Source organism: Ambystoma mexicanum, chromosome 8 (genome assembly GCF_040938575.1).
Source record: "Ambystoma mexicanum isolate Mex_15411 chromosome 8, UKY_AmexF1_1, whole genome shotgun sequence".
Lineage (NCBI taxonomy): Eukaryota > Metazoa > Chordata > Amphibia > Caudata > Ambystomatidae > Ambystoma > Ambystoma mexicanum.
In genome coordinates, this window is record NC_090929.1 from 337,827,845 (window position 1) to 337,851,658 (window position 23,814).

Sequence of the window (23,814 nt, forward strand, 5' to 3'; positions counted from 1 at the left end):
GGTGCTGAAGAAGCTCTTGTTGCTTGACAGTATCGAGGTGGTTCTAGGGCGCTTCCCAGCCCTTGAAACAGAGTTAGTGGTGGAAGGCAGCTGCAGGTACCAGGCGGCAGGCAGTTCGGCAAGAGAGTCTGGATCGACGTCTGCAGGCTGTCCGGTGAGGAGGCTCTGGTACAAAAAGTGTTGTCTCTGTGCTGGTTGGCGGATCTGGAATGCTGGTCGAGGCATCTCTGACGGTTCTGGTGACTGTGGCATGACAACAGTCAGCGGTGCCGCTGGATGCTGTTCGAGGACTCGACTGTCTCAAAAATGTGCATAATAGATGGACGCTGGATAATGCTTGTGTGGCACTCCTACTAGCTTCTTCGCAAGGCTTGTGTCCTTTCAAGTGGGACGGCCCAAAGCTCAGGAGAGTGTTTGCAAGCAACGGCCATGTCCTTTGTCCAGAGACTCTTCGGCACTTCCCACCTGGGAAGCTTGCTGTCAGAACCTAGCAGGGCCACGGTTCTGGAGCTGCTGGACAGGTCCTCTGTGTCCGGTATCTATCTCTGTTCCATGGGAGATGGTTAGGGGAGGGGTCTTGCTTCACTCTTGGAATTCCTGGCCTTCCTTCACTGGTGGAAGATGTAAGGCAGACTGTACCTTCAGCTCGCGTCCAAATTAGTCTTTCTTCTTACTCCTTTCAAAGTGTTCTGATTATCTGCTAAGTGAGGGGTTTAGCCCTCTTTTAAAGCCAAATGGGCCCCAGTGATTGGTGTAGGCTAAACCCACATTAATGGGTCCCCACCAACAATCTTCTGTTATGCATTAGGCCAGGACCAGAGTGCTCTGCAACAGGAGAGACAAGGGGGTGACAACATATACCTAAGTCTTACCCATCTCTCTGTCTGTTGCAGATTAAAGTGTTTCTCTGGTTAACTGAGCCCTCTGTGACTCTTGATTAAGGCGCAGGGTTCCCTTGACGTTTGTGCTGGGAGCAGCCTTTGCGTCTCCCCCAAATCACATACTTCTCCCCTTTGAAAGGGGTCATCTCTGCAGGGGTTTGCTTACAGTAAATAGTGGACGAAGACATGCATTTCACTGCCTTTCATACAGAGGGGTGTGAACTGGCTTCAAGTTGCTCCATTGCATACCAAAGGGGTGTTAGCCCCGCCTTGCCTGTTGTCTATTCCGGCAACAAAGCCCCTTCAGGCTTGCTTCAATTATCTCTCATTAGTATGCACTGCCACCAGCTGGAGGACAAAGGAAAGCAGATGCATGGGGCCTTTGATATTTAAATTAGGCTGCCCATGCCGTAGAAAGGTGTGCCTTCCCCCTCCCTGAGATGCTTTGATTTACCCAAGGCTGTCACATTCCAGCTGAAAATGACAGGGGAAGACAGCGTCTGTAGGCTGTGTCTTCCCAGAGTACATGTGACTATGCGTTTTGTGAGGGAAGTAGATGGACTGTGAGTGGAATGGCCTCACATAGTCCTCTGGTGTTGGTGTCCCATAATTCCTTTTCATTATTAAAAAATCAGAAAAGCCCAGGCGAGCGCACTCCCCTGTGCTGATGGTGGAATTCCTCACAGTGACCCCCGGCCCTGGGAATCAAGAATGTTCCCCCACCCTTGTCCTTGGCTGCGAACACTGGCCATGTGCTTCGCGCTGCAGAGTCTGCATCTCTTTTTCCATATTTTTAGGCCTGTGGCTTCCTATGAATTCACTACTGTCATACTATGGTTTTCCTGTATATTGTTATATTTTTTAGAGGTTAGTACTTCAGCTCTTCCAGGTTACTTATACGTCCCTGTAGCTCCATATGGTTAGTTGCAATAAAGCGGTTGCAACCTTGCTCCCTGTGAACTTTGCCTTCTTGCTTTTGGCTAGCGATAAGGAAAGGATTCTGACAGTATGTATACGTATCTGTCCTCTATCTACAGAAAGGTGTATGTATGTTCTTCGTATGTGCATGTGTGTATCTGCATAACTTCGTGCGAGGATGCAAGTTTACTTTGTGACTAACGTTGCTATGTCGTGTTGTCACTAATGACATCAGCATGGCTGAACATTATCATTAGTCAACCTGATCCAGTGATGAGGCACCTGTATCTGCAAAGACATCAGCTGGTTAGGGTTTGAACGGTTGTCTAAGAGTGTATCTGTTCCCATACGTGGAATACACTAGTCCCCCTGGGGGTTGGCCAAACAGCGACTGGCATCTCTCGTTTCTCATCCTCTGGGTTGACATGCGCATAGGGCACATGAGGGCCATTCTGGGACCCTCTCTTCACACTCATCTCCCTTGCACGTAGCTACAGAAGTCGGAGTCACAGAGCAGAGACCATGGACTACTTAGGATGTACCACACAATGATAGTTTAATACTGGCTCTCTAACGGGAATGATGAGTACTCACAAACATAGGCCAATACTGGATCTCTAATGAGAATGGAATAGCAGGAGCAGGGCAAAATGAGCTGTACGTAGAGAGAAAGGAGGCAGCAGTATTGATGGTGGTCTGGAACCTGTGCGTGTATGCACTTCCCTGCCTAGGAAGAGGCAGCGTGGGGTCTATGCAGTGCTGGGCAGACTATGCCCAGTGACGACACACTCCATGATTTCCCATGAACCTCATTCCAGCTCTGGAGGCTAAAAAGGGGCTTCCTATGTAAATCCTAGAGAAACGGGGCAGTACACCAGTGTTGGTCCTACTAACCTAAGTACCCAGGCCTAAATCTCACCCTCAGTGTGCCGTGTGAAAAGTTTGATATTCTTGGCTCAGCTACTGGTTGGTGCACCATTCCTGCTCCCCCACCACCCCTAAAAGATGTCAGCATTAGCTCTGGAAAAAAAACGAATCCGTTTGAGCCTCAATAGGGAGAGAGAAAACCCCAGGTGAAACAGACCCCTCCCCGCACCTGCAAGGGGCTCCCTCCAGCCACAGCTGCGACTTCAGTATCGACCAATAAGTGGGCAAACACCTCTCACAGTGACAGGGAATGATGGAAACAAGCATTGACAATGACAATAGTTCTTGCCCTTGTATAGTGAAAGCCTATTATATGTTCAGACCCATGCCAACTGCATTAGACTGTATAGGTAAGAATGTCAATGCGAAGTACAGGTATAGCACAACACCCGGTGCCAGGCAAGTGCAAATATTACAATACCCCATACCCCGTTGAATACCGGTCAGGGCATTTAGAAAGTCCGCCAAACTGGCAGTAAGGAATGACACTCCCACGATAAAGGGCCTGTGTGACACTTGCACCAACTGTCAATACTGGTGCGACACTCCCCCCCAATCGAGCAATATAACGTTGAATTATGCCAGACAAGGCAGCGTACACGAAAAGACTCCATCCTATAACCGCCATTAGTCCCGCTCAGGCGCTATAGCAATGTTCCCAAACAAATGAACGGCGCCATTCCAGAGGGGGCACAAGTGTATGTAAGCGGCTCTTATACAAAAGAAACACGGTAAACACTTAGAAACGGTCGGCACACCCCAGACCTCCCACGCCCGGGGCACTGCCCACGCTAGCGGAGCTCTTCCTGCCCTGTTCCCGGGCTGGTGGTGAGGAAGCGCGGCCGTTTCCCCTCCTCTCTCCGCGGAAGGAAAGGCCCTTTCTCCGCTGCCAACGGTTAAGGCCGGCCTGGGAAAGTCCAGAGTTGAGCCGCCTTCACACCCAGTCGAGGCTGGGATCAGAGGAGGCCGCTTCCCGGCGTCTCTCGTCACCTCCACGCTCAGCGCCCAGCAGCCCTTTCATCTCCAAGAGCCCCTTCATCTCAAGGAAACGCGGGCCTGTGAAAGGCCGAGGACTCCCTCCCGCAGCCCGGCCTTCACCTCACCACTGCCACTCGACTATGTTCGGCACAGACACTTCAGAATTATTTACAGCACAGTGCCAGCGCTTTGCTGCCTAGTGCACAACATGGGGCTCCAATATATCACTCACCTCTCAACTCACCCACATTTGTAGGATGGTACAACACTCTAGACATATTGTAACCCCCCAAACAAGGCCCACACCTTCCATAGACTTCAAATGGGTCATGCTGTCAGCCAGTGGTATAAAAACGTTTTTATACTGAACAAACCCCATTGGGTAAAAAGATTGTTTCCACCCGCCCGTGGCCCCTCAATCTAGAAGTGCTTATACTTTCTATTAAAACAGACCCATAATCCCTTTTTAAAGAGCCTTGTGCCCCCCTGGACATCCTTCGCCCCCCTATGGGGTCAAACCCCACAGTTTGAGGACTACTTCTCTAAACAAACCTTTGTCGACCACCAAGATATTGTTCCTTTCCATTAACTTCAATGGACGCCCCGTTAAAAAATGTCCAAGAAAGGTACTTGTCATAGCATGAACCATAGTGTCAGCACTTCCTTACTTTCCATTTAGAAAGCGTGCCTCATAGTGTAACTTTTGTTGATTTTAGAAAGTGTGCCTTATAGCGTAACTGTGCCAAAGTTCAATTTAGAAAGTGTGCCTAATAGTTGACCCTAGAAAGTGTGCCTAAAAGCGTAACTGTCCAAAGTTGAATTTAGAAAGCGTGTCTAATAGTGTAACTTTAATTTAGTTGGTTTTAGATTTTTAGAAGGTGTGCCTAATATCCTCACTGTGACAAAGATGAACGTGGAAAGTATGCCTAATAGCGTTAACTATCGTTTAGTTGATTTTAGAACGTGTGCCTAATATCCTCACTGTGCCAAAGTTGGACCTAGAAAGAGTGCCTAATAGCGTAACTTTGCTTTAGTTAAATTTAGTTACATTTGCATAGTGCACCCAATTAAACCACTGCACCAAAGTTGAAATTAGAAAATGTGCCTAATAACCTCACGGTGCCAAAGCTGAACCTGACAACTGTGCCTAATAGCATAACTGTGGAAACTGTGAATAATATCCTCCTGTGGTATAACTGAACTTAGAAGGTGTGAATAATATCATCCTGTGCTATAACTGAACTTAGAAGGTGTGAATAATATCATCCTGTGCTACAGCAAAATTAGAAAGTCCCTAACTGTGGTATTGGTAAACTTAAAAAGTGTGGATAATCTCACCCTGTGGTATAGCGGAACCTCGAAGGTGTGAATCATTTCATCCTGTGGTATAGCTGAATTTAAAAAGTGTGAATAATAGTTGAACTTGGAATCTGTGAATAATCTCCTCCTTTCGTACAACTTAATTTAGAAAGTGTGAATATCATCATCCTGTGCTACAGCTGAATTAGAAGTGTGCCTAACTGTGGTATAGTACATGTCCAAATCATGTGAGATGTTTATTATCCAAAAGAAGCAACAGCCGACACGTGTTTCGACCCCTGGTCGTTGTCAAGGCCTGAAGTTAGATCCAATGTCTTTAGCAACTATTGTTTATAATTATCTCATGAGACCAATGGGACTTCAAACGGGTTTTCCGAAGAAATAATTGTTGGTAATTCTTGTTAAGGACTAGCGAATTTACAGGCAAAATGGATTTCAATGGGCCATTTCTGGCATACGTATCTTTATGTGGCCTTCTAGTTGTGGGGATAGATCCCCGATCCTGATTTGTGAAGCAGTCCGAAAGGGACATGTACTACGTCTGTTTGAAACAATTTTTACATTGAAAGGACTGACCTCGAGCGCAAGACACTCCCCTGAAGCTTAATTCTCAATCTTCAATATTATTTACAAACTCTGTGGGAAGTTTGAGGGGGTAGTTTTTTGTTTTGCTGCCAGGTTAATTGGAACTAATTGTAAAGGCAGGTTCTGGAACCAATTGAGAGTGGTCACTAGCGCGCCAATAAGGACTGATCCCACATTATCAATCATATTCTCGTTAACTGTGGTATAGGCAAACTTAGAAAGTGTGACTAATATCTTGCTTGAACTTAGAAGGTGTGACTAATATCATCCTGTGCTATAGTTGGAATTGGAATCTGTGAATACAAGATTCCAGTCGTACTCCTGTCATACAATTGAACTTAGAAAGTGTGAATAATATCATCCCGTGCCACAGTCGAATTAGAAGTGTGACCAACTGTGGTCTAGGTAAACTTAGAAAGTGTAAATAATAACACCCTGTGGTATAGTTGATCTTGGAAAGTGTGACCAAAGGCATCCTATGCCAACTGTAGCACAGCTCAAACCTAGCCACGCCATGAGTCCACCCGGCCCACCATGGTCTGCCGGAAGAGTCCCACTCGCGCCCGCCTCCTGCCCCCCTCACCCGAATTCGCTTCCTACCCCTCCCCAAATCTTCGCGCCCTCCACCACATCCTCAGCCCACCCACTATCCAACTCCCACGACAGAAAAAACAACCCACCCCAAACCAGCCCACCCGCTGTCCAACCCTCAAGCCAGAAGAACCATCCCATCCCATTCCAGTCCGCCCACCACCACGCCCCCAACCCAACCCCTATCCAAACACCACGCCAGAGGAGCCCGATGGCATGCTGATCATCCTAAGACCCCTGTTCCTCCCATCCCCTCCGCCCACCCACCCTCCATCCATCATCATGCCCGCACCCCTGGCCCCTTCAACTAACAGCCAACCCAGGCCTCTAGGAACACCCAGCCCCGACACCACCCCCTCCTTCTTCCTCTCATCAACTCCCTCAAACATCCTACTCCAACCCCACCCCTGCCCCTCTCTAAAAACTGCACGTCTCGTCCTGACAAGAACAGTAGCCGCATCCCTTTCACCCTCCGACCCCCCTACCCTCTCTCACAATCCAACTGTAACAAAAACCCTGAAAAGAAAACGTACCTCGTCTCCCTCAATCTCTCATTACTCCTTGCCACTCCTGTCTCGACCCACCACCTCAACCTCCCTCCCTCCCTCCACACCCTGCCTTAAACGGCTCTCCCTTGAATTTTTACCAAACACAACTGGAACTCCTAACCCCCTAAACCCCACCTTCGAGTCCCTTGACCCAAATCCAACCAAACTCAAACACCAGTCCAACCCCACCCCCCCACAACCACCACCTCGACCGCCCGCCTACTCTTCCCATCGACCATCGCCCCACTCTCACCTCTCAGTTTCCACTCTCTCCTCCCTCCACTCACCCTCCCCAGCACCCCTCTGACCCATGCCCCGACTCCTCCCAACCGCCACCTCTGCAACATCTACATCATCCCCCTGTACCGTAGTAAGATGCATCCTTTTTAATGCCTGATCTGTAGCGAGAAACAGGCACACCATCTTTGACCTCCTCGCCTCAGACAAACCAGACCTAGTCTTTATCACAGAAACCTGGTTCTCCGACAACTTTGCCCGTATCGCCAATGAAGCCTTCCCCCCAGACTACTCCCTAATCCCACTCAACCGACCCTCTAGAGGAGGAGAAGTAGCAATCGCCTTCAAGTCACACTTCTCCGCCTCAATCATCGACAGCCAGCCAACCATCCCTTCCTGCGAATCGCTTCTCGTCAAGCTATTCCTCCCCCCATCGTTCTCCCACAGCTTCCTAAACATCTACAGACCTCTTGGCTACGACAGACAATTCCTCAAGCAACCTCTGCGATTCGATAGCCACAATCCAACTAAATCATCCCACCCTCACTCTTCTAGGAGACTTCAATATCTGGCTCGACATTCCCACCAACCCTATGATCCGCTCTCTGGTAGACTGCCTAGACGCCATTAACCCCCGTACCCACATAAACGGTCCAACTCACTGTGAAGGACACACCTTGATGCCATCTTCAGCTCCCACGACCAGATACATCTAAACCCCCCCCCCACCTCTATCATCTGGTCCGATCACTTCATCGTCCCTTTCAACATCCGCTCACCCGCCCCTCCCCATACCCCAACCAGAACCTCCAAATCTACACAAATGCTGGAAGAACCTAAAAACCCTTCCCAACCTAGCTGACGCGCTCCTTCAGTCTCCTCCCCCTACCTCCCCACACAATGAACACTTAACCACCGACGCCTTTGACTCATGTCTCAATACCTCATTAATCCCGCTCACGCCGACTTGCAAATCACCCGCTTGCCATGGTCCTTTTCCTAGATGGTTTACACCAGAACTGAAGACTGCAAAACAACTATATAAATCCCTCAAACCCAAAGAGCAGAAAGATAAAACCACTTTGACCAGATACACCTTGGCCCGGCACCATCGCCACTACAAAGCCGAAATCCAGAAAGCAAAAAAAGCCCATTACAACTCTCGAATCCTCAACAGTAAAAACCCCAGCAAGGACCTCCACAAAATCATCTCTGAATTCACAAAACCATCATGTACCACCATCCAATCAACCCCTTCTCAGTGACTCACTCTCTCTCTCTCCACTTCTACACCACTGCTCTCGAAAGAACAAACTCCCTAATCAACAAACTGGCCCTCCTGCACCCACCTCACAATTCACCCACCCTACCTGCCAACCCACCACCTGAAACTGCGACCCACCCGACTTTCGACTCGTTCAAACCAATATCAGCTGACCAATTTCTCAAACTGCTCTCTGCCCGGAAACCACCCAGCTCCCCACTTGACCCCTGCCCAGCCTCAACCCTCAAAGAAATATTCGCATCTACCTACGCAGGAGAATACGCGAGAACCATCAAACAACTCCATCTCCTCTGGAATCTTTCCCGACGCATTCAAAACCGCTCATGTCAATCCCCTCCTAAAAAAACGTGCCTCGACCCCAAAAACTACCGCCCCATCTCAAACACCAGGTTCCTTGCTAAACTCATCGATCGAACCGCTTACTGCCAACTAAATGCCTTTGTTGAGGCCAACAATCTCCCAGACCCCACTCAATCAGGTTTCAGACCCCGACACGGAACTGAAACCACCCTGACCTCAATCTGGGATGACCTTAAAAACACTGCAGACTCTGCGGGATGCGCTGCACTAATCCTTCTTGACCTATCCGCCGCCTTTGACACAATCAACCACTCAATCCTCCTTGACCTCCTCCACTCCCTAGGAATCCATGGAAACGCTCTCAAGTGGATAGCATCCTTCCTCAACAATAGGAACCAAATAATCCTCCTCTGCTCCTTTGTCTCTGCCGCCCGACCAGTCAATACCAGAGTTCCACAAGGAGCGTGCCTATCAGCCCTCCTGTTCAACCTCTATATGTCCACCCTCCCACGAATAATCTGCTCGCACAATATTCTGTGCTACAACTATGCCGATGACACCCAACTAATCCTAAAATTCCTTAACTCAAAACCCAGCTGCCAGCCCGACCTCGCTGCCTGCCTCCTTGACATTTTTCACTGGATGACCACAAACCCCCTCCTTATAAACCCCACCAAAAATGAAATCATGGTGTGTAGCAACACCAAACTTCTTCCGCACCCTCTACCCTGGCCATCATCCATGGGCAATCCCCCGACAACCTCAACCTCAGTAAAAAACCTTGGATGCACTCTCGACTCTAACATAACCCTCTCGCACCAAGTCAACAACGTCTCTAAGTACTGCCACTACCACCTCAAAATTCTTAGGCACATTTTTCCATACCTCTCCTTTCCCAACAGACTTGCCGTGGTCCAATCAATTGTAATATCAAGACTGGACTATGCTAACTCCCTCTACCTCAGAGTCCAAGCATGCCACCTGACTAAACTACAAAGAGCACAAAATTCTGCAGCCAAACTTCTACTTGCACTTGGCCCAAGAGACCACACCTCCCCAGCTCTCAAAACTCTCCACTGGCTCCCAGTTGGACAAAGAGTGACCTTCAAAACCTTATGCATCTCCCACCGAGCAATGCATAAAACCGGACCTTAATACCTTCAGGACAAGCTAAAACCCTACTGTCCACCGCGAACTATAAGTTCAAGCTCTGCCCGCCACCTAGTGATACCAAACACCAGCTCAGTCAGGTTAGGTGGATCATCATTCTCAGCCCTAGCCCCCACTCCGTGGAACTGACTTCCACCCCACATTCGACTCACCGAAGACCTCATGTCTTTCTGCAAATTACTGAAAACGTGGCTCTTCCCTTAAAAATCGACTCCGAGTACAAACAGAATGAACATCCACAATAAACAGAAACCCAAGGTTGCTGAATCAAAGATAACAATCCAGCATAGAGACCCGATCGAACAAACAGAAAACTAAAAGGGCCAGTGTAAATAAAAACAGATAAACTGAGTAAAACGGATGAAGTGGAAGAAACAAATGAAGTGGATGAAACGGATGGACGGATAAAGTGGATAGGAACGGATGAAGTGGATGGAACGGATGAAGTGGATGAAACAGATGGTATGGATGAAACAGATGGTATGGATGAAACAGATGGTATGGATGAAATGAATGGTATGGATGGAACGGATGAAGCGGATGGAGCGGATGGAGCGGATGAAGCGGATGAAGCGGATGAAGCGGATGAAGCGGATGGAACGGATGAAGCGGATGGAACGGATGGAGCGGATGGAACAGATGGAGCGGATGGAACGGATGGAGCGGATGGAACAGATGGAGCGGATGGAACAGATGGAACAGATGGAGCCGATGGAACAGTTGGAGCCGATGGAACAGTTGGAGCCGATGGAACAGTTGGAGCGGATGAACAGTTGGAGTGGATGGAACTGATAGAGTGGATTCAGTGGATGCAACAGATGAAATGGCTGGAACAGACGGGAGTGGATGAAACAGTTGGAGTGGATGGAACAATTGGAGTGGATGGAACAGTTGGAGTGGATGGAACAGTTGGAGTGGATGGAACAGTTGGAGTGGATGGAACAGTTGGAGTGGATGGAACAGTTGGAGTGGATGGAACAGATGAAATGGATGGAACAGATGAAATGGATGGAACAGATGAAATGGATGGAACAAATAGAGCGGATGGAACAAATAGAGCGGATGGAACAAATAGAGCGGATGGAACAAATAGAGCTGATGGAGTGGATTGAACAGATGGTGTGGATGGAACAGATGGAACAGATGGTGTGGATAGAACAGACGGAGTGGATGGAACAGACAGAGTGGATGGAACAGACGGAGTGGATGGAACAGACGGAGTGGATGGAACACATCGAGTGAATGGAACGGATGGAGTGGATGGAACAGATGGAACAAATAGAGAGAATGGAACGAATAGTGCGGATGGAGTGGATGGAACAGTTTGAGTGGATTGAACAGATGGAGTGGATGGAACAGATGGAGTGGATGGAACAGATGGGACAAATAGAGGGGACGGAGTGGATAGAGTAGATGGAACAGATAGAGTGGATGCAACAGATGGTGTGGAAAAAGTAGATGGAACAAATGGAGTGAATGGAACAAATGGAGTGGATGGAACTGATGGAGTGGATGGAACGGATGGAGTGGATGGAACAGTGGATGGATCCAGTGGATGGAACGGATCGAGTGGATAGAACTGATGGAATGGGTGGATCACACAGAGCTGGTCAAATGAATAGAAAGGATGAAACGGATAGATCAAATTAAACGATGGGAAGGATGAAATGCGTCTACAGAATGGATAAAGTAGAATATGTGGATGAAGGGCGGAATGGATGAAACAGACGTAACGGAAGGACAGACAAAGTGCAATGAACGGACAGAGTAAAAAAAATGGATGGAATAGATGGTACAGATGGAGTGCTCGATCTCAAGCGCCTTACTGATAACCGCCATATCACACTACCATTCTTACTCTCTCCTATACACCACCACTCAACTAGAACACAGTGATACTATGACAGATTCGGTATAGGTGTTCTCATATTAACACCTACCACATACGCCTCCTCATCCTAATTAAATACAGCTAGCTGAGCACACACTGCTAGCTTAAGCATCTCCTCAGGCCTAACACAGCCACAAATCAGTCTGGGTGTCATCCCTCCAGAATGAACACATATACCTGAACTCCCAACCACCACACCTACCACTAAGAAGCAGCTGTCATGCAACTGCCACACCGGCTGCACACATATCCGGTGCACCCACGCATCTTATAACTCTTTCTCCACTGACTTGAACTACGGTTCCCAAGGGCGTTCAACCTACCAGCGCTTTGAGATGATACCAATGATACATAAGGCGCTATATAAATGCCAAGTAACACAACAGTATGATCACTTTTAAAATACTGACACACCTATCCTATCCTGACACACCTATCCTATCCATGGTACAGTAACAGTGTGAGAAATTCATCCATCCACATGTTGGGTGTGCGCTCGCCTGAGCTTTTTGAAATTTTTAAATAAAATTGAATGATGATAGAGCAGCCTCTGGAAAAGGTGTGGGGCTAATTCACACACATTTTCCTATGCTCACCGCATCACATACGCATAGACCCGTGTACAGGAGGAGTACATGATGCATCTCCTGAAGGGGGAGGACCAAACCTTCCCCCTGCCATGGCCAGCCTGATTAACTACCAAAGGCTCCATGAATCCGCCCGTCCTTTAGTTGGGCCCTGCCGCTGGTGACAGTGATTCACATACCATTCAGATGGTAATTCAAACAAGCCCACATGGTGCCTGGCTGCAGAGACTAACAGAGGAGACCGGAAGCACCAACAACCTTTCATATGCAACTGTGTCAACCTGAAGCCAGCTCCTGCACTCAGTATCGATTTACAGTGAACTGTCATGTCTGGGACTACATGTTTACAGTAGTCCTCCCTGCAGGGGGACACCATTCATAAGGCCTGAGAATGTGGTTTGCAGGAGCCAGAGAGTCTGATCTTGCTGCAGCTTCAAGGGAGACCTGCTGTTTGATCAGGAATCACAGAGACCTCCATTCACCAGAAAGACCACAACAGACAGGAAGATTGGTGGGACTTAGTATTACATGTTTTCACCCCTTTGCCTTTTCTGTTGCAAAGCAATCTGGTTATGACCTACCATGCGGTAGGTCAGGAGATTGTTGGTGGGGACCCAGAATTGGTTCATTAAAGTGGATTTAGCCTACATCAATCCTTGTGGTCCATTTGGCTTTAAAAGAGGGCATAGGCCCTCTTTTGGAAGATCATTTGAAGACTTTGCAAGGAGTAGCAAGAATAACTCATCATTGGACCTTGGCTGAAGGTACAGTCTGCCTTACATCTTCCGCAGTGAAGGAAGGCCAGGACCTCCAAAGAGGGAAGCAATATCCCTCCCCTAACCATCTCCCAGGGAACAGAAAGAGATACCAAATCCAGAGGACCCTCGAGCCGTTCCAGAACCCAGCATGCCCTGTTACGCTCTGCAGCAAGCTTCCTAGATAGGAAGTGCCCAAATTTCACTGAAACCAAGGACAAGGCAATTGCCTGCAACACACTCTTCAGCATTGGGCCATCTGCCTTAAAAGACGACACAAGCCCAGTGAAAAAGCTGAGAGAAGTGACTATGATCATCTACCGACATCTGCCTTGAAGGACATTTCGAGCCAGTTGAGTTACTTGAGCTGCAACCGATTGCAATGCTGGCTGTTGTTACACCGCAGTCACTTAAACACATCCAAGACGTCTCGACCAGTGCTTACAAACAGCCAACCAGCCTTGAAAATTCCTAACCCTGAGCTGCCGTGTAGGTCAGCCTTCGCTCGCCAAACTGTCTTGCCGCCTGATACCAGCAGCTGACTTATGTCTTGAACTCTGTCCCAGAAGCCTGCCAATCACACTGAAGCCGACTCAAGGCCAAGAACACCTACAGCACAAGGTACATTTTGCTTCTGTCCCTCTGGTCCTTCCTGGAAGGCCCCTAGAGACATTTTAAGACCCATTGCTCCCTTAGTGCTAAAGCCAAGTAACCTTGAACTATGGTGGTTATTAACCATACCGACTACCCTTCCGTCAGTATCCAGAGTGCATCCATTTTCCTTCTTTGAAAATGTGTGCCCTCTGCAGTCCTTTACAGGGTGGGTTGTCTTCATAATGTTGCTAGAACAGTCTGTTGTGATAATAATAAAGTAGACATTTTTATACAACCTTGACTGGACAGTCCCTTTTATCATTGGGTAATAAATGCATTTTCGCTGTGTTGCACCTAACCAACCATCCATGACCTTTCAGAGATAAGCCTGCCGTTCAGTTCATGTTACCAAAGTTGGACAAGGTGGTTTATAATTTTCTTGTGTTTCCAATATGTTCGAATCCCTTCTGGTGTACTAGAGGTGTGGGAATGATTGAGAGTTTAGAAATCAATATTCATCCCTGGACAACTGGCGCCCCGGAAGTTGATTCGTCACAAACAAGCATTTCCATTGGATTGCTATTAGAATAATGACACTCTACTAACCTGCCCCCACACAAATTCTCCACATCTAGACGCAAACACATTATATGCAGGTCTACAGCGCCACTCACACTTGCGAATTTAATATCCCTCCCAACAGACATCATCAAACAACAGAAATCTTCACCTCTACAATCGCCTACATACCACAGGCCCATCCAATAATATTATCATGGGCACAATTGGCTTCTATCTAGAAGCAAATTTCTCTGTGCTCTAGACGCAGATCACTTAGAAACCGACCTGCATTCAGAACTCGGCGCACTTCCGGTCTGCATGTATCAACACAAAAGCCAACCCTATTATGCATTTTCCCTCACTCCCTGCCAACCTGACTCAAAAACCACAAATGGGGAGAGGATGCTCGAAAAGGAGCATGCAGGAAGCACGTTAAGGAGAGTGTTGTTTGCTGGAATAGAGTGGTTGTGTAAACATAATATAAGGGAAATGTTAGTAAAACATGTGATTAACTTTACCGGACACTCTTCTGCACGATGGATTCATTTCTGAAAGTAGGATGAATTGAGCAGGATTGCCAGACAGGGAGATGGTCTTTAAGCAGCAAAGAGATGTGGGAAGGCCAAAGGAGGTCCATTAAGCTAGCTTGTGCTGCAGCACAGATAACCCTTGATTTTAAACCAACCCAGGGGTTGCCAAGAAAACGTGGTGTGCCATTAGGTAGCAAGGCTGACGGAAAGGATTACATTGCATCAAACACAAAGATGCAATTTTCAATTCACAAAAGAAGGTCTTAGAAAATATTTATAAACATAACTTCTTGTTCACAGAAATATATTACACTATGATACTTTAGCAGAGTATATAGAATCATAATGGATACAAAGACACGGAAATACAAGTACAAAAGCTGTAACCATTTCTAAAACATCAGCAAATGTAGCTTTAGAACACACATCACAGGAATAACGCACCCTTACATTCTACTCAATGTACAGTGTTTGAGGTGCTACACCCATGAACACTATATCTAATGATAAACCCCAGATTCATCACAAGCCCATCTGAAGATGAACACTCCTTATGGTAGTTCACGGTCAGTGGTGGCTATTTCCTTAGCAAGATCGTTTTGTACTGTACCAAGATGAGGTGGCCTTCCAGTGTCGAGGCTAAGGTTCCACACAGGAAGAAAGTCAACTGAAAAGACAGTGATTTCTTTCTGTGGTCAGAGGACATTGCCAAGAGACTGTGCAGTGATATTTCAACACACCAGTAAATAGGTCATAAAACAGTGTGCACCTAAAGAAGGATAGCAGGGGCTGGTCACAACACTGTATTGCTCTACTCAAAACACCTACAGGTATAGCTTTGGAAACCAATGGTTCAAGTTAAGTGGGGTTTATTCCTCTTCATCTGTCACACGGAGGCTGGAACGATTGGATGGGCCCCCAGGAGCACTCAGATTGCACCAGGAACAACACAACACCAAATCTTCACCTGATGAACAGAGTGCCCAGACCACATGGCTTTCTACACCACAAAGACTGTAAAATGTGTCTGCATCTGGAAAGACCACACTTAATGCTACTTCCTGGATGATCCAAGCTCTCATCAAGGAGTTACAAGCAAAGACACAATACCAAAAACTTTGCAAGAGGGTGTACTATAGGGCAGGCCTTTGAACAGAGGGGAAGTTTGCAGCAGCTGGGTTCTTGAAGTGGGTTCTAAAGTACATCATTTCAAGGAGGTACCATGATATGGGACTGGTCCTCTGAAGTTGGTACACCTCAGGCTTAAGAAGCATTCCCAAAGCAGGATGCACTGGTAAGCATGGCCAGATCTGGATCCAAAGACTATTTCTACCAACATGGAAGAACTATTCCCACTGAAAAGGTGAGCAACCCCTGCCACCCCGCTTTTAAACATTTGCAGTAAAAAATGGTCTCCTTGTATAGTGCTAAGATGGCACATCACAAAAGCAGATATCCAATCAGCTGACGGTTACTCTAAGGAGAAACACTGTATTCTTCCCAGTGAGGTAATTGATCACTGCAGTCAAACTTCCCTCTTTCATTCAGACTTCACTAGAAGGTGTGAATTTGAGCAAAAACAGTATCATTCAGACGTTGGGCTACTGGCTTAACAGAAGGAGAAATTTAAACAAAATGTGCAAGAGGTGTGACATCCGTTGCAGGAGTAACGGAAGGGAGATGTCATTTAGCATTTTTCTCTTCAGTGAAACCTGGCTTCTGGGGGATTGCCCAGGGGTAATCCTGGTCGATTATGCTTTGCATTTGTAAATTTAAGCTATTAATAAAAGGTTGCTTCACTCAGTTTTTCAAAGTAAACTTTTGTATTGCTGTGCTTTGCCAAGCAGTTCTAGGGGTCCGCAGGAGAGTGACAGCAAATATTTTTCGGACTCTGCAACCATCGTATAAAGCGCAACACAACTATGCATGTTATTCAACACCATTTTAAATTGGATACTTCTGTGTCATGGTGCCGAATCAACTTCCAGGGCACCAGTGGTCCGGGGATGAATATCGGTTTCTTAACCATCGATCAACCCAACACCTCTAGTACACCAGAAGGGATCCGAACAGATTGTAAACACAAGCAAATTATAAATCTCAATGTCCAATTTTGGTAACGGGGACGGAATGGCAGGCTTATCTCCGAAAGGTCGTGGATTGTTGATTAGTTGCAACACAGCGAAAATAATATTATTATCCAATGATAAAAGGGACTATGCAGTCAAGGCTGTATACAAATATGTACTTTATTATCACAGCAGATAGTTGTAGCCTGCTAAGAAATACTACTCACCCTGTAAAGGAATTCAGAGGACAGTTTCAAAGAAGGCAAAGGGATGCACTCTGGATACTGACAGGAGAGTATTCAGTATAGTAAATAATCGCAATAGTTCCAGGATACTTGGTTTTAACACAAAGGGGGCAACGAGTAATAAAATCTCACTGGGGCCTTTGGAGAAGGACCAGGGTGACAGAATCACAATGTACCTTGTGCTGTAGGAGTTCTTGCTGCTCGACAGGGATGAGTCGATTTCAGGGCGCCTCACACCTTTTGCAGAAGAGCTCAAGATGGGAGACAGCTGAGGGTCTCAGGCAGCAGGCGGTATGGCAAGCGAAGCTGGACGTACGGCTGCAGGCTGGCCTACATGGTTGCTTGGGGTCAGGAATGATTGTCTCAGTGCTAGTCGGTGGTTCTGAAGCCCAGGTTGAGGTGTCTGGGATGGCTTTAGCGACTGCAGCGTAACAACAATCAGCGGTGCAGTTGGTTGCAGCTCTAGGGGCTCGTTGGCTCAAAAATGTCCTTTAAGGCGGAGGTCGGGAGATGCTTGGCGATGCACTCCTAGCTCCTTCACTGCGCTTGTGTCGTCTTTTAAGGCGGATGGCCCAAAGCTGAGGAGAGGGTTGCAGGCATCTGCCTTGTCCTTGGCTTGGTTCAAAGACTCTCTGGCACTTATCATCTAGGAAGCTTGCTGCAGAGCCTAGCAGGGCACACTGTGTGCTGGCTGGGTAGCAGTTCTGGAGCTGATGGAGGGTCTTCTGGAATCAGTAGCTCCCTCTGTTCCCTGCGAGATGTTTAGGGTAGGGATCTTACTTCCGAGGTCCTGGCCATCCTTCACTAGCAGAAGATGTAAGGTAGCATTGGACCCTTGCTGGAGGTACAGTCTGAGTTTTTCTTTCTGCTTTGGTGAAGCCTTCAGATGATCTGCCAAAAGAGGGTCTCAGCCCAATTTTAAAGACAAATGGACCACATGGATTGGTATAGGCTAAGCCTACCTTAATGAACTAATCCTGGGTCCCCACCAACAATCTCCTGTAGGCACAAGGTCATAACCAGAGTGCTTTGCAACAGAAAAGGTAAAGGGGTGAAAACGTGTAATACTAAGTTCTACCCATCTGCCCGTCTTTTATGGATCACTGAGTTTCCTCTGGTTAATGGAGCTCTCTGTTATTCCTGATTAAAGCAGCAGGTCTCCCATGAAGCTGTGGCGAGACAAGACTCTCTGGCGCCGTCAATCCACATACTCATACCTTCTGAATGGGGAATCTATGCAGGAATGACTACTGTAAACACGCAGTCAAAGAAATTACATTTCACTGTCAATCGATACTAAGGGTCGGAGCTGGCATCATGTTGACACAGTTCATATGAAAAGGTGTTGGGGTTTCCTGTCTCCTTTGTTGGCCTCTGCAGCCGTTTGAAGTAAACTCTGATTAGTATACACACGCTGCCACCAGCTACAGGGCTAAACAAAAGGACAGGCTGGATCCATGGACCCTTTTTTTAGTTAATTAGGCTGGCCATGGCAGGGGGAAGGTTTGCCCCCACCCCCCCTCGCCCCGAGATAACATGGTGTACTCCTGGCTGTCACATCCGAATTAAATATGACAGGGGGGCTGCGCATGTAGGCCGTGTCCGCCCAGAGTACATAGGATTATGCGTATGTCGTGCAGTGAGCATAGGAAAATGTGTGGGGCTAATCCACACACATTTAACAGAGGTTGACCTACCATCATTTAATTTCTTTTAAAATTTTAAAAAAGCCCAGGCGAGCGCACACCCACCATGCGGATGGTGGAATTCATCATAGTCATGCTACTAATCCATGTCAACAAAATGATTTCCGCTTGAGACTTTGTTCAAATTCTGTTTTAACTATTTGTCAATTTTCATCAGCAGAGTCAGTCATAGAAATGTGTTTAATGACGTTAAGAGCTTTTTCCAGGTCTTTTACAATATCCAGTCACTATTATATATGAGGTGTGTTGTGTTCCTTTCAATTTTCTCGATGGCATAACAGTGTGCTGGCATGCTGTTAATGAAGTTTTTGAGTGCTGAATTAATCAGCTCTTCAGCACAATCACACTCCAGAACTTTAAATATGAATAAGCGATCCCTGATAATGGTTTGGGCTCCCTCACTGAGCTCTGCCGATCCTGCATAATTAGCGCGAACATTTAAGCCTCTCCAGTCCAAAAAATCACCAGACGTCAATGAGAGTAGCACTTGGACAGATGTCCAGGGCACCAGCTACCTATTACTGTGTATGATGTGTGTTTTAATGCGCACACATGGGCAGTGTGCTCCTTAATGCTGGCATCAGCACCACACGACATTATGCCATCCTACATATATATGTATGCATTTGCCATCATATATATTTATGCATTTGGTACAAGAAGTAATCTGGATTAAACCTTTCTTCAGTAGAGAAACACGAGTTTGCTGCAGCGGATTTGCAGTCCTAAAAATAAACCATATTTGGATTCCTCCACACACTAACTGGAGGGGATTTCTTGCATCTCATGTTTGTGGTGATTCTGCCGCTGCTGGCCCAGTGTGACAGCCCTGCACCCCACACAAACAAATCACAGGCTGTAAAGCCAGAGAGATGTCCTGTAAGAAGAAGAACTCCTACCTACCTGCCTGCCTGTCTCCTGTGGGAGAAACACGCTCCACGGCCACACCCCCTTCCAACCTCAGACACATGCCTTTGCAGGAGCTCCTAGTCTGTGCAAGCAGCCCCCTGTGTGTGGAGCCAGGCAGACACTGCCAGTCTCCCAAAGAGGAGCACCCCGACTGTGGAGCCGGATGGAACCCCTGCGAGAAGCCCCTTGTTTGTGGAGCCTGGCAGAGAGAAGCCGGGAGCAGCTCCCAGAAGAGGCGTCCCACGCTGTCAATTTGGTCAGAATACGCCACTTTTATCAGCCCAGTGACACATGCTAATTGACAGCGTCCTGCTGAGGGTCCAGTGTATTAACAGAATAACCCACAGTAACACCCCCTCCTCCCACCGCCTTGGGGGCCTCCATCCTAAGCCCATGGGAAGGGAAGACCTGATGAGTGGCGTGGGCGAGCAGGAGTGGGTTAAGCCAGTCAGTCAGAACAGTGCTCTTTGGGTGGACAGGCCATTAAAACCCTGTTTCCAAAGGAAGAATTGGGTTGTCCCTGTAAAACCCATTCAGCCGAACACGCATTTTCTTTCCCAACTTGACCCTGCAGCCATGAATTTCCCCGTTATAAATCCATGACGATATATACCAGTTCACCACTCTCCGGGTAGAAAACACTTTAAAAGAGTACAAGGCGCTTCCCGGGTGCAGACGTATGGAGAAAATACACTGGCCCAAGTGCAGAAATACTGCGAGAATACACTGGCCCAAGGGCAGAACTACTGCGAGAATACACTGGCCCAAGTGCAGAAATACTGCGAGAATACACTGGCCCAAGTGCAGAAGTATGGAGAGAATACACTGGCCCAAGTGCAGAAGTATGAAGAGAACACACTGACCCAAGTGCAGAAGTATGGAAAGAATGAACTGGCCCAAATGCAGAAGTATGGAGAGAATACACTGGCCCAAGTGCAAACGTATGGAGAGAATAAACTGCCCCAAGTGCAGAAATACTGCGATAATACACTGGCCCAAGTGCAGAAGTATGGAGAGAATACACTGGGCCAAGTGCAGAAATATTGCGAGAATACACTGGCCCTAGTGCAGAAGTAGGAAGAGACTACACTGGTCCAAGTGCAGAAGTATGGAAAGAATGAACTGGCCCAAATGCATAAGTATGGAGAGAATACACTGGCACAAGTGCAGAAGTATGGAAAGAATACACTGGCCCAAGTGCACAGAGGAAAGAGGATTGCCTGTGTAACTAAGGCAACCGCTTGTAAAGAATCCATCACCCCCCTGCATCTCCAGCGTTTGGGGGTTTTGTGCAGCATTACCTGAAACCCCATTTACAACCTTGGCTGAGGGCAGTGAATTGCAAGTGGACTCTGCCTTCCTGTGTTCTCTGACTCGGCTGATTCGGACATTGGGGGTTGCCAGGCCAAGTAGGATGCTCTGTATTGATTTTGTTAAACAGTTGTACGTTTGTAATCTATTCCTAGAATAGTATTGGACGATTGAATATCTAGATTACGTTTTTCCTGTTCGTGTGTGTGGTGTAGTTTATCCAAAGATAGCTCTGACAGGAGCCCCATTTGAGGCAATGAAGGGCTATCTGAGATGGAAGAGGAGAACTGGCCAATGTAGTTACACGAATGCCCCAGGAGGGACCTCAAAATACATGAACAGGAAAGTGGACGACCCTTGATTGAGGGATGACACCGTCAGGGATGGGGGAGCTCACGGTCAGTGAGTTCAATCCCGTGTACAGGTGGGCCCACCGACCAGGTACACCTATAGCTCACTGTCTGAGTTTGATGGAGCTCAGAGTACATGAGTTAAAAGCCCTGGGGAAGATCACGGTTGATAAGGTACATTTCTTGTACAGGGGAGAGGGTGATTGTAAGGTTTGGGGGAGCTAACCATCTATAATTATAATTGTTCTTTTATAAAGCGCTTAATAATAGTGAGTCCTTTCTAAGCGCATGATCGGGATTCGAGTCTGTGTTGCGCTGCATTGGACAAGCTTAACATACACGAGTTTAATGTCTTGTATGAGCAGGGTAGAACATGGGCCCGTACAAGACCAGCAAAGTGTGTGCTGTGTGAGCGCTGTTCCGTCCCGGGCTCAAATCCCCTGGTCCAGGCTAGCCCAGCAGTCCCCAAAATCTGTTCCCAAGCCAGAGCTAGGCACAGCAGTGGACTTCAGAAGACTTCGGAGACTGAATGTTTAATGTATGAGATCCGTGCCGAAACAGTCCAAGCCTCACATCTCGTGCTCAAGCTGCCCTAATAGGACTTGCAATGTACAGACATGTTCCTGTGAGATTTATGACACATGAAAAGAGCAGCAAGCCCCACTAGCATTACTTGATCAGAAGGGTTTCTTGCTGAATCACCATCACGCATTTCAAATATAAAATGATGTGGTTAGTCGTATGTTCCCAAAATGCTCTTTGCTTTTATGCATATTGTAATATTGGGCTCCTTTAAGAGATGGGGTGCTACTCTACCTTGGCTAGGGCTCCAACCCAAGTAAGCCCGCCTCCTGCACAAAGGGAGGGTTTCTCAGAGTACATTTTTTCCATTTCCAGCACTTTGTCTGTGGGATCAACGTCAGGGTTTTGGGAGCTTACGGTCAACGCGTACAAGGGGGCTTATTACGAGTTTGGTGGTATCTCGGTGGTAATATCACAAAGATACCACCAGACAGTATTTCTGGGTATTAAGCGTGTTATAAATAACCAATTACAATTGTATTTCGCTATGTTGCAAGTAACCCACTATCCACGACCTTTCAGAGATAAGCCTGCCGTTCCGTCCACGTTACCAAAATTGGACAAGGAGGTTTATAATTTGCTTGTGTTTCCAATCTGTTCGGATACCTTCTGGTGTACTAGAGGAGTGGGGCTGATTGATGGTTTAGAAACCGATATTTATCCTGGACCACTAGTGCCCCGGAGGTTGATTCGTCAGAGAGCTCCACTATGATTTAGGAGGAAGTTTACCGTCGGGAGTTCATTGTCTTGCACATGTGGGCTCACTGCCACTGTACAGAGGAGCTCACTGTCCATAAATTCAATCTCTTGCTGTGCGAGGGGGAGTCACTGCCATGGTTTGTGGGGGCTCTGCATCAAAGCGTTCAATGTCTTGGTCAGGTGCAGAGGTAGCTCATTGGCCGGTTGGTTTGGGGGAGCCCACCATCTATTATTTCAAGCTATTGGACTCGGAAGGGTTCAATGTATGATTTGAGGGAACTCACCGTACACGAATTCAATGCCTTGCACAGGTGGGCTCACTGTTCAGGCACATGGGTAATAAAGTGCCCAGGTTGGGGGTGGGGGGGCTCAACGTCCACGAGTCCAATATATCGCATCGCACAGGGTGGCGTGGGGGGCCCCTGGGGGGGGGGGGTTCACACCGACACTGGTTTTCTCTGCAGATGACGTGCTCGTCATCCCGCTGCTTAGTGTTGGTCATTCAGTAGGCCCGCATTCCACATGCAGACAGGCAGCAGGAAATCCAACGGGGCACTTCAAAGGAAGGTGTGGAGAGCCTTTCCGGGGAGGCTGAGGCGTGACAAGTGACAGGTTAAACTACAAACAGCCCTGCAGAACCATATGGGAAGGTTAGGGCCCTGGGAAACAAAAGGACAGCCGCAGACAGGGGCTTCAAAGGGTGCAGACAGGGGGTGGCGGCTGTCCTGAGAACCAGGGACAAGAAGGCAACCACTTACACCTCACAGGAAACACCCTGACACCTGCCATCTCACACACCTCTTAGCACCTTTGCGGGGTGGGGGGGGGGCGGGGCGGTTGCGGGAGGAGTGGGGATATGCACCGTGAGGGAGGGGGGTCTGACATTTAGGGAAGTGGGGGGCGGCAAAAGGTAAGACTAACCCGAAAGGAACCGGGGACTGGCAACATACATGCCCCATTCCTGTCGAGAGATGTCAGAAAAGACCTGCAAAGTTAAATCCAGGACTGGACCAGCATCTCCCGAATGAAATGGGGTCAGGTGGCATGTATATGGTGGATACGAGCGTCTAAGGGCATGGAAGCAATGTGGGGCCCATGCAAGGGGATTACAAGAGCCAGAGGTTTGGGGGAATTACATCGAAAAACTCCCAGACTGAAAGAGAACTTTGTACCTTGGCTCTTCATCCTGGCCTTTAATGAAGAATCGATATGTCAGACCCCAGGAACACCACTCTCGATCCTGGCCTTGAACCTAATCCTGGACTTGTAAACTGTTTGTGTCTCA

At 47.7% G+C, this 23,814-nt stretch overlaps 1 protein-coding gene across 3 annotated transcripts in view; it reads right to left on the reverse strand.

Moving 5' to 3' along the window:
* Positions 1 to 23,814, reverse strand: part of EXD3 (exonuclease 3'-5' domain containing 3) — a 3,187,846-nt gene that overhangs the window by 317,171 nt on the left and 2,846,861 nt on the right. The gene's annotated exons all lie outside the window — the stretch shown is intronic.